Raw genomic sequence first — 15520 nt, forward strand, 5'->3', positions numbered from 1 at the left:
GGTGACGGTACGCAAAGCAATGCGCTTGCTAGGAATGATGGCGTCGTGTATTTATTTGGTACCTCACGCGCGCCTGCGCATGCGCCCAATGCAAGAGTGGCTCAACAGCCAGTGGTGTCAGGCCAGCGGACTATGGGAGGATCTAGTTGTGGTCTCGCAGGCCTTAGTTCTCTCGCTACGGTGGTGGACAAAGGAAAACATGGAAAAAGGGAAACCCTTTGCCACACCCGCGGCGGAAGCCACCCTAACCACAGACGCATCCCTCACAGGATGGGGGGCACACCTATCCCATCAGACTGCTCACGGAGTGTGGACTCCGAACGTAGCATCCAAACACATAAATCTACTGGAGCTACTAGCTGTATTCAAGGCGCTAAGAGCCTTCCAGGAACACCTACAAGGCAAAACAGTAATGGTCCTTACAGACAGCACCACAGCCATGTACTACATCAACAAGCAAGGGGGCACCCACTCTCCAGGCCTGTCCAAGCTGGCCCAGAATATATGGAAGTGGGCTCTCAGACAGGACATGTTCCTACTATCACTACATGTACCCGGGGAACTCAATCTGCTAGCAGACAGTCTCAGCAGAGATTTCCCCCTGCCCAAGGAGTACGAATGGCGCCTGCACGAAGACATCGTCTTCGACGTCTTCACACAATGGGGATTCCCAGAAATAGACCTGTTCGCAACCCTGGAAAACTCACAATGCCTAAGTTACGCCTCCAGGTACCCCCAGAACCAATCCAAGGGGAACGGTCTGTCGATGCAATGGTCAGGGAAATTTGTTTACGCTTTTCCCCCGACTCCCCTTCTCAACAAAGTGGTGCACAAGATGCACCAGGAACAAGTGACCATGATACTAGTGGCCCCAATGTGGGCACGACAACCATGGTTCGCTCACTTGATGGAGATGTCTCTATCCCCCCCAGTAAAACTCCCCTGCCCGTACAACATGCTGTCTCAGGACAAAGGCAGGACTCTGCATCCATGCCCCCAGAACATGAACTTAGCAGCTTGGCTCCTGAGATCATAGAGTTCGGACATCTACAACTCCCACAAAGATGCATGGACATCCTCAGGGAAGCCCGGAAACCGAACACTCGCCACAGCTATTCTAGCAAGTGGAAAAGATTTGTCATCTGGTGCAGGAGCAAAAGCATCAACCCTATTGACTGCTCTCCCACACATGTGGTCCTATACCTGACCCACCTATTGGATTCAGGTCTAGTGTTTAACTCCATTAAAGTCCACCTAGCTGCACTTTCTGCATACACCACTTCCCAACTCAAGGTGTCGTGGTGGAGGATCCCTGTTATAAAGGCCTTCATGGAGGGAGTCAAGAGAATACACCCCCCGATAGCTGACCCAGCTCCCGGATGGGACCTTAATGTGGTACTTACCAGACTCATGGGCTCTCCATTCGAACCCATGCACAAAGCATCTCTTAAACACCTCACGCTTAAGACTGCTTTTTTAATAGCTATCACCTCCATCAGGAGAGTAAGTGAACTTCAGGCTCTTTCTATTCTAGACCCCTTCGTTACAGTTCACAAAGATAAAGTGGTTCTACGCACTCACCCTAGGTTTGCCCCGAAATTTATTTCTAAATTCCACGTAAACCAATCTATAGAACTACCAACGTTCTTTCAAAATCCTTCCAATTTGGGAGAAAGGACTCTGCACACTCTAGATGTACGCAGAGCGGTCATGTTCTACATGGAAAGAACCAGACCACTGAGGAAGACTAATCAGTTCTTCGTCTCGGTGGCAGCAGGAAGAGAAGGAGATGCAGTTTCAAAATCCACTATTTCTAGATGGATTGTTCAATGCATCACTCTCTGCTATACTCTTGCTAAGAGAGAACTGCCCTTTAGGCCAAGAGCACACTCTACTCGAGGCACGGGGGCATCCATAGCATTCATTGCAAATGTTCCCCTTGAGTCCATCTGCAAAGCGGCTACCTGGAGTTCTGTGCACACCTTTACAAAACACTACTGTCTAGATACACACTCTAGATCTGACTCCCAGGTGGGACAGGCAGTATTACGACACCTTTTCTCTACTGTTCCTTCTCATAACCCACCGCCAACTCCGGGTACTGCTCGCTAGTCTATGCACAGCATGTGATTCTAAGCAGATTAACAAACATCAGAAGAGAATGCATTACTTACCGTAAAAGCATTTCTGATGATTGTATCTGCTTAGATTCACATGCGCCCGCCCTTCCTCCCCGCTCGGATGGAAGGAACATAGACTTCCTTTATATATCTCTCTCTCTTTTCTGTACTCACTCACGTCTAGAAGGCTCCCTCAGGGCAGAAAAAATACAAACAGAGGGACCTCGACGCGTGAGGGATTGTGGGTACAACGCACGTCACTATAGGGATAGTGTTTCAGACACGCCTTGTCGACGTCCCCTTTTCGACTACGAAAAACAAAATGCAATACTCCGCAGTGACCACTGGATGTCGGACCTATGCACAGCATGTGAATCTAAGCAGATACAATCATCAGAAATGCTTTTACGGTAAGTAATGCATTCTCATTCATTGTATCATCAGTGAGTAATTCATTCTCCTTCTCCTGTGGGTCTTGTCTTGTTAATGTTTTATAGGTTTGTTTCTTGTTGCATAGATTTATTGATTCAATATTCACATTATATTTATTGCATCTCTTACAGTATCGATTGTTTTATTTATTTTTAATGGATAGAAGCTACTTTCTTATATTTGAACAATTTTTGATCTTGATACACTGATCTGTATTTTTAAGAATTATATTGTCTAACAGTTAATTGTAATATTTTCAATATGTCACTACTGTTATATTCTAATTGATTGCTTTTAACTATCGTTTGCATTTTAAACAAATGCTTTATAAAATTATTTAACAGAGGAAGCACAGCCAATATCAATCCCTCTTTCAGAGAGAGTAGGGTAGATTCTGACTGTTAGTCTTCCAATAGACCTCATCTTCGCACTTTCCACTTCTCCCCCCTTCCATGCACATTTCCCCTCCCCAACGCACAAGCGCGTTCTCAATGTCACTGGGCCTAGTAAGATTGTTGTTTTGTTCTCCCCTGGTCCCCTCCCTTGACTTGTCACGCTTTGAAACACTTGTGTACGAGCGCTATAGAAGTAAAATATCAATCAATCAATCAATCTTTAACTAATTTCCAGGAAGACAAAGCTCCCATTTTCTCGAGGATACCTCGTCAGGCCAAAGCCAAGGGGAGTTATCCGGAAGAGAACAGGCAGAGGCGACACCTGGAGCCCTGGCATCTACACCATACCCGACAAGTTAGTGACAGGCAACTAGGACTAGTAGGCCAATTAGAGACTTGCACACTGATCCCACCCGTGCCCCTGTTACAGAGATGTTCCCCAGGCAATGATCTGGAAGCCTTCTTTCAAAACTTTGAGAGGATCATTTGAAGCAGCAAGTTAGGAGAAATCCAGAATGCCCCATTTTGTCTCACGCTCTTTAATGAGAGAGCGCCAACCTATGAGATGTCATTTTGTAGAGACTGGGGAGAGAACAAGAATAAGTGAGGCAGCAATTGAGAGATGCTATTTTGCTCCCTATTGATCCCCGTCCTCCCCCGACCATGAATGATGTCCCACAGAATCTGGTTCCTCTTAGAAAAAGGGCTTGCAAAATGAAACTTGCAAGAAATTAAAGAACTGTTTCTACAGCATTTCCTCAACTCCTTATCCTCCCAGGTACAGTGACTGCTTCAGCAGCTGCATTGAGCAACCTTGGAGCTGGCCATTCCAATGGCTACCGCTGGGCAGACGGCCTAGTAGGGAAGAGAAGCAAAACCGGACCCTCCAATAAAATGACCAGGACTCATAATGAAGGAGGTGGTGAGGAATGCTACTGGACCACCAATCATTCTTGAAGTCCACCCTAGAGTTGCTCACCACCCAAGTTCATCATGGAAACCAGCCTTGGAAAATACAAGAAACGATGAGAAGCCATTGCTCAGAAGTCTTTTGCTTCTAAGAGGCCATTGGTCAGGTTGTAGGCCTGAAGGAAACCCAGCCATGTAGCCTCTTCATGTCTGACCATTGTGACTTGGTCTTTTGCATGATCCTGTCTTGAGATCCAGGGAACCTTTCTTGACCTGGGGCAGGTGCCCTACCAGAGCAATTCTTGAGTCAGATCTGCCCCAAAGGTGGTTTGACAGAGCTGCGAGGCACCACACTCCCTGGCTCCTCAGAATGTCTGGTGTTATGTATGTGCATTGGTACCTCTTTCCCTGTCCCAGTGCATATCAGGGTCTGTCCTGGCAAGGTCTCCTTCTAATCTTTTAGATGGTTCCTGGGATGCAGCACTTTACAGAGACAAAGACTATGAGTACCACAATGCACCTTGGTTCAATGGCCACAATCCAGCCCTGACCAAATAGAAAGAAGTGATTGCTGTAATAAAGATGATCTTTCCTTCCCCATTCAGGAGCCGAGTGGGAGAGCCAATGTCTACAACAGAGTACCCAGGGGAACAACGGAGCTGCGGTAGCAGAGCTGGAACCAGCAAGGAGCTGCCCGGCTCTCAGAGAGAGCAGGGCACTCTTCCCAAAATGTTTGTGAACCTTCTCAATACAGAAGACCAGAGAAAAAACAATGCCAGAGAACGCATGGCCGGCTGGAAGGAAAAGGAGGCAGAAATCCCTTTGGAAGCCTCCCAGGAGAAATTCCCACCCACTACGGGAGGAAAAGGAAGGAGTTGAGAAAAGACAAGATGGACATGGGCCCATGGAAAAAGCTGATCCTTATTCCCAATGGAGACTCAAGTAAGTTTCTTGATAGGAAGGTAGGGGCTAAATGTATTAAACAATTAAATTAGCCTCTGAAAAATTTGATATTTTTCCCATTATTAAAATTTCATAGTAATTTAATTCTCTGTAATTTAATTTGTTAAGATCACATATAACCAAACAAACCTTGTATCAAGCCTTTTGCTAGTAGGGAGCCTGTGTTAGGTTGGTTAGAGCCCCCTCAAGGTAGAAAGCAAGCACACATGGACCCCCCCTAGACTTGGAGCCCCAACTGCCTCGTTATGTATATTGTTTTATGATAAAAACGGAAGTAATTGATTTTGTCATGTGACATACTGGCAAGGTTGTTGCACAATTTCCCAGCCAGCCCCCCATCGGCAAAAGCTTTTGTGTTTTGGTAGAAACAGCAGAGTACAACCAAAACGTGTGGGTCAAGCCAGAAATGGCAAAATAAACAGAAATATTGGCCCACAGGAGGCCAAGCAAAAGCTATTACCTTCTGTTCAAGCTGTGGGGGTCAAGACAGTATGAAAATTTAGGATTCCGGATGTCTAATCTTGTAGACCACCAAACTGCCAACCATTCCGACCTTGCACTCCCGGAACAGGTGACTTTGTATTAACTGTTCCCTGTCACCCGTGTACATATGGGTAGAGATATGTGAAGGCCCGACTACAATTCTTGACACGTGATTATAGAATTCCAAGCTACAGTGTCTACAAAGGGGAGAACATACTTGGTTTGCTGGCTGGGACCCCCTCAGCAGGTTATGGAGTGACTTTGGGATTTTCTCAACAGGAAAGATCTGGACCCTCCTAGGGAAATCTGCCACATATGCTTCATTCACCCAGAACGTGGGGTTGTTAAAAGAGGGAGGGATGTGGACAAAGTCCCCAGCCTTAATCTGAGCACATCTAGTAGGGTGATAAATAGGCAGAGTATCTGATGTGGTAGGAGGAAAGACAGGAGGTGTCAAAAGAGAACATCAGGAGGAGTTTGGGAAGCATGAGGATGCACCCAGTTCATATATCATTTTATCCCACCATCGACAGGAGAGAAACAAAAGGACTTTTACTTGAAGAAAGGATCAAAGAGACTGTGCATGCTAGATTGGAGGTCATTGTACCCCACCATCGACAGGAGACAAGACAAAGAAAGGACTTTATTTTGAAGAAAAAATTGCGAGATTGTGCATGCTGGATTGGCAGCCCAAAATCCGGCTAGCTTTAGAAGGAGACCCATGAAGGATGGGGTAACTGTTGAGGAAAGATTGTCCTGAAATTTTGAGTTTTTTTACCCAAGGAGCAGTTCTTTGTGATTGGGAATTGAAGAAACTACCAACTTGTCATGACCCTAGGAGGGAAATCATAGGGTGGAGTTCTGTCCTAGTTATTTAAGCAATAAGCGCCGAGCTGGTAATGCCCCAGGGTCTATAGTTACAGTTAACGTAGGCCCTAAGGCTATACCTGAAAAAGTATTGCCCGCCCCCTAGCGATGGGCTTATTGCTATTAGTACTCCAGCCCGTTGGACCGAGGTACTAATACAATCTATTCAGAAGTTGTGAAATGCCGTCAGGGTTTCACAACTGGAAAGGGAAAAAAAAAGATGGCCTCCATGGAACTGGGAGAAGGGACTGCTTAGTCCCTTCTCCCTTTCCATGGCAGCCATTCAAAAAAGAAAAAACAGTAAATAAAAAAGATGGCCGCCTTGGAATGGGGATAAGTGACTACACAAAGTCCCTTCTCCCTTTCCATGGTGGCTATTAAAAAAGTAAGAAAAAAGTAAACACAGAAAATGCCCACCAGGAAACTGGGAGAATGGACTACAAGTAGTCCCTTCTCCCTTTACATGGCGGCCAGACGTGACATCGAGGGACCTGGAAGAAGTTCACATAAGGCTCTGTCGAATTGGTAACTACCCAGCGAGGGCCAATAAGATTGCATGTCACGATCTCTTTGTCCCTCGCTGGGTACTAATTTACCTTATGTACAGTGGTTGGTAAAGCGATAAGGCTCAATTTTGTCTGTGGGTCTATGTCCATGATATGACACTGGTTATTCACAGCAGGGTTAGCATTAATACAGGGGGGGTGAGGTTGGTGGCTCCTATTGTCCTTAGGAAGATCTGCTGCCAACTTGATCAGTGTAGGCAAGAATGTAAAAGGCATGTGCAGGCTGGAATTTTTGGTCTAGATCATAGCTGTTCTAACTCGTTCATAGTGATTTTTTGGGGGGTGTGGGGGCTTCCCATTTGAACCCACTGTTAATGGAAGCCTAGTTGGTGAACAATTATGTCTGTCATCTATTCTTCCCAGTAAGGTGCGCAGTAGTTGTCCGTGCAGCGGGTGTTTGGGTTTTCATGCAGGATTATTTTTTGTTATTTTCTTTCTGGTGATTTTACTGTTGAGCCTTCTACAGAAATAGATGAAAAAGCAGTTATTAAAGGCAGAACAGTTGCTAAGGGTCACCTTAAAGGGGTTGTTGGACTGAGCGGCACCAGAAATGTTTTCTTTCCTATCTAAATGCAAATCAAATGTAGTGGGTTAAGGGTCATATTCTAATGTTAGGTGCATTTGTCTGTGGCAGATGAGGATCTCTGGTACATGCACCTGAAGTAGCATCATTTTTAAATGTGTGGGAGAATGAATGAACTGTAGCTCTAGGTTCTAGGAACATATTCAAATGAACTGGGGAATACATAAAATGCAGGCCTTAGAGGCCCGGATCATTTAGATATGTAGATGAGAATACATAAAATGCAAGCCTAGGCTAGGATCATTTTGTAATTTGCATGAAATATAGGCTTTAGAGTCTGGGATAATTTTGAAATGTGCATGAGATTATATGAAATGCATTCCTTAGGATCTAGTAACATTTAGAAATGCATATGAGATTACATGAACTGCAAGCTTTCGGGCTAGGATCAGTTTTACCCCCCGCCCCCCCTGTGTAACAAATTGTATTGTTTTCCAACTGTGCATAATAGTCACCCATGTAAATAACAAAGACAGAACCTTCCTCAGTGCAATCTCCCCAAACTAACCCCCTTCCCACCACCCCTGGCACCTCCCTCCCCCACTTCCCCCACACCATGCTCCCCCATCCCACCAGCTCCCACCCATTCCTCATCTCCATAGAGCGCCCCAGTATCAATACTCAGTTCACGTCCATCCATCTGGCCCAAACATTTTCAAACTTTTGCAGGCATCCTCTGTGTCTGTACACCCTTCACTTCATTTCTGCACAGTGCTCCATCCCCTCCACCCAGTTATGTATACTAGGCAGGGTCGTATTACCCCAGTCCACTGCCAAGGTTTTCGTCCACACCATCATAGCCGCCTATAGCAAGCACTTTTCTTTGCAGTAAATCCTGTGTCCCCCTCATACATGCATGAGCGTTACCTTAGGGCATACTGGAACTGGTTCACTAACCACCCTTGATAGGCGATCCCTTATCCGCCACCAGAAGACTTGCACCATGGGGCACTGCCATATCATATGGAATAGGGAGCCCACTCCTGCTTTGCACTTAAGACATTGGGAATCAGATGCCCTGCCCATTCGGTGGAGGTGGACCCTGCAGTAGTACACACTATGCAGGATTGTATACTGTATTAAACGTAGTCGCATAGTTATGCTTGCTTTTCTTGCCGATACCACTGCCTCCGCCCAGTCCTCCTCTTCCATGGTCCGCTGATCCTTCTCCCACCTTTCCCTTAACTTTACCAGGGGTTTTTACGCATGGTTATTGATCATCTGGTATAGTTGTGATATCACCTTTCCCCTAATCTCTTTTCATGGAGGTTGGCTTCAGTTGGGGATTTTGTCGGGACATCCAATGCCTCCCGCCTCTCCTGCGATATAGCGATATAACCTGCTTCACTCATTTATCGCCATAAACTGGGAGGCCCAGTAATAATACTGCACATTCGGGATCCCTGAGACCACCGTCCCAGACCGACCCACATAACGTTTTTTGATGCAATTCACAGTGCTTTATTTCCCCTAGATGAACCCTCTCTGCAATGTCACTATCGTTCAGAACACCCAGGTCGGGACCTTCACTGGCGTATTTTGAAGGACATACAGGAGATGTGGCAATACCAGCATTTTGAATAAATTCGCCCTTCCTGCCATTGAGATCAGGAGAGTCGCCCATTGTTTGGCATCCCCCTTGAGCCTCTCCAAGTCCGGGTCCAGGTTGTTAGGTAGGAACGAGGAGCCATTTACCCCCACGTTGATGCCCAAGTATTTTAAAGAGTCCCTCGCGACCACAAGTGTGCATCCATCCGGTATCGCGTCAGCTACCTCCCGCACCGGCATATGCTCTGACTTGTCCCAGTTCAGCCAAAGATCGCTCACCTCTCTGAGCTCATGAAACATGTCTATCACCCTCGGCCCTGTGCCTCTCGGATGCCCTAGGTAGAGAACGACGTAATTCACATATAATGAAATGCAGTACTCTCCTCCTTCTGGCCACAGAAAACTCTGCAGCAGTGGGTCAGATCTTACCCGTATCGCAAATGGCTCCATCGCCAGTAGAAACAGGAGTGGTGAGAGGGGACACCCCTGCCTCGTTCCCCTCTCCAGGGGATGTGGGGGGGGGTAGCCCTCCAAGTCACATCCATTCACCCTAACCCAAACTACCGGGTGGGTGTACAGTAATTTTACCTAGCCAACAAATCTAGGTCCAAAGCCGAACCATTTCAACACCTCCCAGAGATATACCTATCGTACTGAATCGAATGCCTTTTCCGAGTCTATTGCCATGACTGCATGTGGGCCCTCCAAAGAGGAGACCGCGCTCAGTGCATTATGCAGCCTTCGAAGGTTCATCCTGGTGGCCCTACCTGGAACAAACCCACATTGATCCGGGTGTACCAAGGCCACAATAATGGGCAGCACTTTATTGGCCAGGACCGTTGCCAATATCTTGGCCTGTCCATTAATTAGTGAGATCGAGCAGTACGCACTGCATTGATCTGCCAGTTCCCCTTTTCCATACTTTCCCTGCAGGTCTTGAGGTGTTGTCCTACCACCTGCATCACCCTCCCGCCTAGCACTGCTGTGTATGCCTCCCAGAGCGTGATGCAGCTCTCTACCATCCCTGAGTTGATCTGAAAATATGTACAGACTCTTCCCTTAGGGCTCTCGCTATCTGTGCATCCTTCAAATAATAAGCGTTCAGCCTGCATCCTCCTCTTTTCTGGACCTCCGCTCCCCATATGGCTACCACCAGCAGGGCGTGATCTGATATTCCCTGTGGCAAAAACTTGGTCATGGTCGCCCTACCCGCCATTGAGCTTGGGAGGAATATATAGCCAATCCTCGAGAAGGATGAGTGTTCATTGGAAAAGAAAGAGAAACCCCTATTCCTGTGGTGCATATCCCTCCAGATGTCCCTCAACCCCATGGCGCCCATAAAGGAATTAAGCTTCGTCTGGGAGTAAGTCATCCCGCCCCTGTGTTGACGTCCTGTCCAGTGCGGAATGTGATGTATCGGTAAAGTTCCCTCCCACCACTGCAATATCCCCTGTGCTTAGTCAATCAGGCCTGCACTGTTGAGAGTGTCCGCTTGTAGAGTCGGAGGAGCGTAAACCTTAATGATGCATAAAGTTTCCCCCCATAGTCTCCCAGGATCACTTTTCTTAACAACACATAATAGCCTCATAGGCAGCAAAACGCTGCCGTTTGGTGGGAGTGGCAGCTGGGCTTAGGAACGTGCTCCTAGCTATTAACAAAAAAGGTTTACAATTAGGTAGTAGGCTTTGCACGGCCTTGTGGAAGCACTTATTCAAATGTAGGTCCTGATGGTCGGGCCAGGAGGACAGTTTGCAATCTTAGTTTAAGTTCCCGGAGGTAGGGGAGACATGGGGGAGCTGTTCCAGAAGCTGACGTCCGTTCAGGAGAGTGACCGACCCAGGCTCAGACCTGCAGAAACCAGTTTAGAATCCGTTGAAAGTCGTGACATCTCCGCCTGATTACAAAATGGTGCGTTTCTTATATAAATTCTCAGCCTGTAGAACCGCAGACCTTTAACAAGTGTAAGGAACTCATGGTGGCAACAGTAAAGACAGACACAAGTGATCACAGTTTAAGGGTGTTTATTGGACTTTACAATGGGTGAGATAAACGCCTAATCTAAACCTAAATCTAAGATGGTAGCAAGCTACGACCATCAAATAATAATAAGGCAGTCCTAGTGGCGTCTTGTCAACTAAAAAGGGCCTATACTAAAAACAACTATTGCCAATGCTTACTGCTAAATTACATAGAGTGTGGGATAATGTTCACCAGAAAAGAAAGAAGTGTTCACAAAATGAAAGGTCAGGATGGTATGCCTGGGTCTCCCTTCCCCACTTTTTAAGCACGGGACAAGACGGGACTTGTGAGCACAGCACACTCCTAGGCCTCATCATCACGAGGTTCACAGTTCCAGTTAAACAATGTCAAAACCTTCAGAGGCTTAGTCACTTTCCTGACAGTCTCTTGCCTTAGAAGGCCTGCTGATTCACGACGACAAGAATAGTTCTCTGTGATCTTGCACCTTGGGCGATTGCTCTTCGCCGCCAGGATCTCCTTCCGCTGGGCTCGGATCTTCGTTGCAGTTTGGGCCTCCCACAGTCAGGTTCACTACGGCCTTTCTTTAACACAGTTCATGTATTTCTAACACAGTTCATGTATTGCTCATTTTCATCAGAAAGCAAGCTTTTCCTTCTCATAGCTTTATTTTGGCATCCCTCTGTCGGGTTCACACTTACCTTATTCCACAGTTCACAATCTTATCGGAAAGCAGGGTTCCCTTTCTCCTAGCTTTTCTCTGGCAACGGGTCAGAGACTTTCAATTGTACAAGGGATTTGACGTAACCCTTGTAGGACCACTCTTCAGTCTCTCGCCAGCCCTTCCTAGGGCCTTCTGGTTCTTGTAGTTTCAAAACCGTCCCCGGTCAGAGTCTTTCGAATGAGCGCCCATGTGGCGCCGGACCTCTCTGCACCTGGACCTCAACTGGGCTTTCTTTAAAGTTCAAACACACACACACACACGTTCTTTCTATGTCAAATTGCTTTCTTTCAAAATGTTGCTGCTTGCAACCTTGGGCTCAACACAGTTCAGTTAGCTATCAGCTTCCTCCGACTCACTGGCTGTGCTGAACCCGTTGGCTTCTTTGATCTCTGGAGTCAGGGATAGTACCACGGTAGCCAGCTTGCCTCTCTGCCTGCATTATCAATGCGGGATGCCTCTGTGTACCGTTGACATCTGCTAATCCGCACGCCATCTGTGCCTCCCAGTCTTGCGATTTCCCTCTGGAGGCGTCGAAAAGGGAAAGGGTAATCCCCACTTCGTCATCCTTCCAGGTCTTGCCACCTTTCTCCTCTGTTTAAACTGCTGGTTTGGTGTAGCTGTCTACTTGTGCGTTCGGCATTGCTTGAATTGTGCTTTCGGGCTCCGCCTTTTATCCCTGTGGGTAGGTAAATGGCTGTCAGGTGTGCGTGGTTATTGTGAATTGCCTGACTCTGCCTGACGGGACATGTCCGGTAAACGGCTCTGGGGTTATTCCGCTGTATTTTAGCGTGTAATAAAGTGTTTGTGTGGGATGGGGGTGGGGGGTAGAGCTTCTAAATATCCTACAGGGTAGGATGGGGAAAAGATGTTACAGGGAAGGGGATACCGCGTCTCAACCCTCGGTGTCCCACTTCCACTGCCCAAAGACCCCTCGCCCAGGTGATCCTACCCCACTGGTCCACCCCCAGGAACTAGATCCAATAGCGATGCCCATGTCCTGGCCACCTGCACGACAGATCTCGGGGACTGGCGGGTGAGACACCTTCAGGCTTCTCACACAAGCAATACAAGTATCAGTAGATACAAATGGAATGCGCAGACACCAATGGCCACCATCCAATCCTGGGTTGAATTTACCAACAGAGCCCATGTGTCCGCAATCAGACCCTGATCATTTCAATCCCAGTTAGAGGCTCAGTGTAAAAGGGGTTCCGGTACAAGTCACCAGTGATGAGGTTTGGAGACTGTTTCATAACGAAGAGCTGTGTGGCGGAAATAAGGAGAGAGGAGGGAGGATCAGGGAAAGGACAGATTGGCAGATGGACAAGAGAGGAGAACAAGGGGAGACATGACATGGAGAGGGCAGAGTTTAAGGAGATACTGGGGAGTTGAAAGAGGTGGAGGCTAGGGGACAGCATTGGGGAGAGAAAGAAGACAGTTTTTAGAGGCATAGAAAAGTTGGAGACAGAGGAAGGTCACAAATAAGGTGGAAGTGACAGATTGGCCCATAAGAGTACCAGCATCGAACACGCAATGACAGGGTTATGGGCTTAAATCGATTTTTGAGTGGCAGATGGTGAGTCGAGTAGGGTTGATGCTGGGGTGCAGCCAGTGCACATGAGCTGGTAAAGTGGAACGTCTTAACCTAGCCCAGAGACTAGTAGGACCAAAAACCTAGACACTCCAAGAGAAGCAGTGAGAAGGAAAACAAAGGTTTATGGTTAGGCAGGAAATGTAGTGCAGATTCTGGTGAGACTAACAAGCCCATTAAGTAAAATAAATAAGACTTGCTTGCAAGAAACCCAGTGAGAGAATGTTAGTTATAGGCTTGCCAGGAGCCATAGTTCTGATTCTGGTTGGAGGCAAAACCCCCCAATGAAGAGAAATAAGATTGGCCTATAGGTAATCTGACCTTGGAGTGCTTTTTGTGAATCTGAGACAAGAGTACTCAAGAAGAACTCTAGTCAGGGTGGTTCATTGCAAAACTGAACCAGGTAGGTTCACTGAGAACCCGAGCCCAGATACCCAATAGAATCCTGAGCCTGAAATAAACCTTTGGTGATCTCTTAAGATGACTAAGCCAGTGGTTTTACTTGGACAACCCAACCTGGCGCTGGAATCTTTAGGTTGTTTCAAATGTTTAGTTTCAGAACCCAATGATTCTAATGAATCATATCTACCAGTGATTTCAATTCAGTGCTTATATAAGACATGGGTGCCTTGTGTAGCCCAAAATGAAAATGAGTCTTCAATTCCTCATCTTTCCTTGTAGACTTCTTTTAACAATTCCTTTCTAACTGCAGTTGAAGTCGCGGCTAAAGCTGAAAACATTTGCCGACACATCCGGCTCCTTTCAAGGCCAGTGTGAATTGTTTGGACTATATATCTTTCGTCGCCTTCTCATCATGTGACACTGCTATCAATTAAACCCTCATATGTGATGACTCCTGTCGATTTTACCAGACTTGCAGCCTCCTTTATACCAGTGCCCACTTTCAGATTTGCTGGGAGTGAAACTGGGACAACTTTCTGAATCTTGCACCTCAAAATTGGCTAGCAATAATAACCGTAATGCTCACCATAGAAGTATAGAGGCATGCTTAGATTAAATTATTGCCGAATTTAGGAAGCAGCGCTCTGTGACATAGGGGAGCCATATCTGTATGCAGAGGTCAGCAGAGAATACTGATCCCCAGTTTTATCACCGGGGCCCAAAGCGATCAAAGCAACCAAAGAGAATAGGAGTTAAGGTCTGCAGTATACAATGCTGATCACTTTGGTCTTCCAAATATTTGTACACATTCCATTCCCTGCTCTGGTTCCAACACTGAAAGTAAGCAACTTCGGCTTGATCTGATTGAGGTGGAATCATGCGTTTTGTTGCTACTCCAGCTCCTGGTATTGGAAGTCTCACTTAAAGAAGTTTCTCGCTATGTCACCCTTTTAAAGGAAGAATGCATCTAAGATGACATTTTTCTAGAGAAAAGTCTTGATCTAATAAAAAAAAAGCTCATTCATTCAAGGGATGGCATGCATTGAAGTCCTCTGGAGGAATATGATTTTTCCAATGAAGAGCAGATGGGTGCTAGGGTGGCTGTTTGCAGGTCTTCAGGGCTGAGTGTGGGCTTCTTTAGTAGAGGGTGGAGGCTGAGTATGGGTTTCTTTAGTAGAGGGTGGATGTAGACAGTTTTCAGTGCGTCAGGAATATCTGGAAGTGAGTGAAGCATTCATATTGTGGAGAGCTCTGTGATCCAATGTTCGAATTACTATGGAAAGTGTAGTTTAACAGTGAAATGTTCTTACATTAGGAAATGAGCTGCAGTGACACTAACCATCGTGCACGTGTGTTTGTTCTTTGCAGTTGAAATACATAATATCTATATATCTTGAGACCCATGTGCTATGCATATCGATCCTCTATTGGTTTTTCAAGATCATTACAAATTGTTTATTTCAAAAGTAAAAGTGAACCTTGATAGGGACTTGGCTGACATATTATCCCTGTACTACATGTGCAGATACCGACCATGCCCTTTTGTGCCTATGCCCACACTTTGTTTTTTTCTGCCGTTGGATGGCTGCAAGTGTGAGAAAGGAGATTACAAAAGCATATTACTGATCAAACATGGATGGAAATTTGGCCAGTGTCCTGACAACATATGCAGCATCCATCTTGCACCATTTCATCAAGCAGAAACACCAGGCTGGGGCACCGTGTGCTTCTCCAGCCCCACCCTTGTCATTGGGAAAGGTTGTATGAGAATGTCTTGAGCAAGTGTGCCTTGCGCCATTTGATTTATAAGCAGTATGTTTGTCTTTAAACTGAAGTCCTGTTTATAACAAGCATTGAAAGTGCCAACAGATCTGAACTGTGTTGGGTATTAGATAGACATTTTCCAGTTATTACATGCCCAGGTCCTCACACCATTTTGCAGCTGTGGCCTTCATATGGC

At 46.4% G+C, this 15520-nt stretch overlaps 1 protein-coding gene across 3 annotated transcripts in view; it reads left to right on the forward strand.

The window, feature by feature from the left end:
* Positions 1-15520, forward strand: part of AASDH (aminoadipate-semialdehyde dehydrogenase) — an 853386-nt gene that overhangs the window by 581970 nt on the left and 255896 nt on the right. The gene's annotated exons all lie outside the window — the stretch shown is intronic.

Source organism: Ambystoma mexicanum, chromosome 6q (genome assembly GCF_040938575.1).
Source record: "Ambystoma mexicanum isolate Mex_15411 chromosome 6q, UKY_AmexF1_1, whole genome shotgun sequence".
NCBI lineage: Eukaryota > Metazoa > Chordata > Amphibia > Caudata > Ambystomatidae > Ambystoma > Ambystoma mexicanum.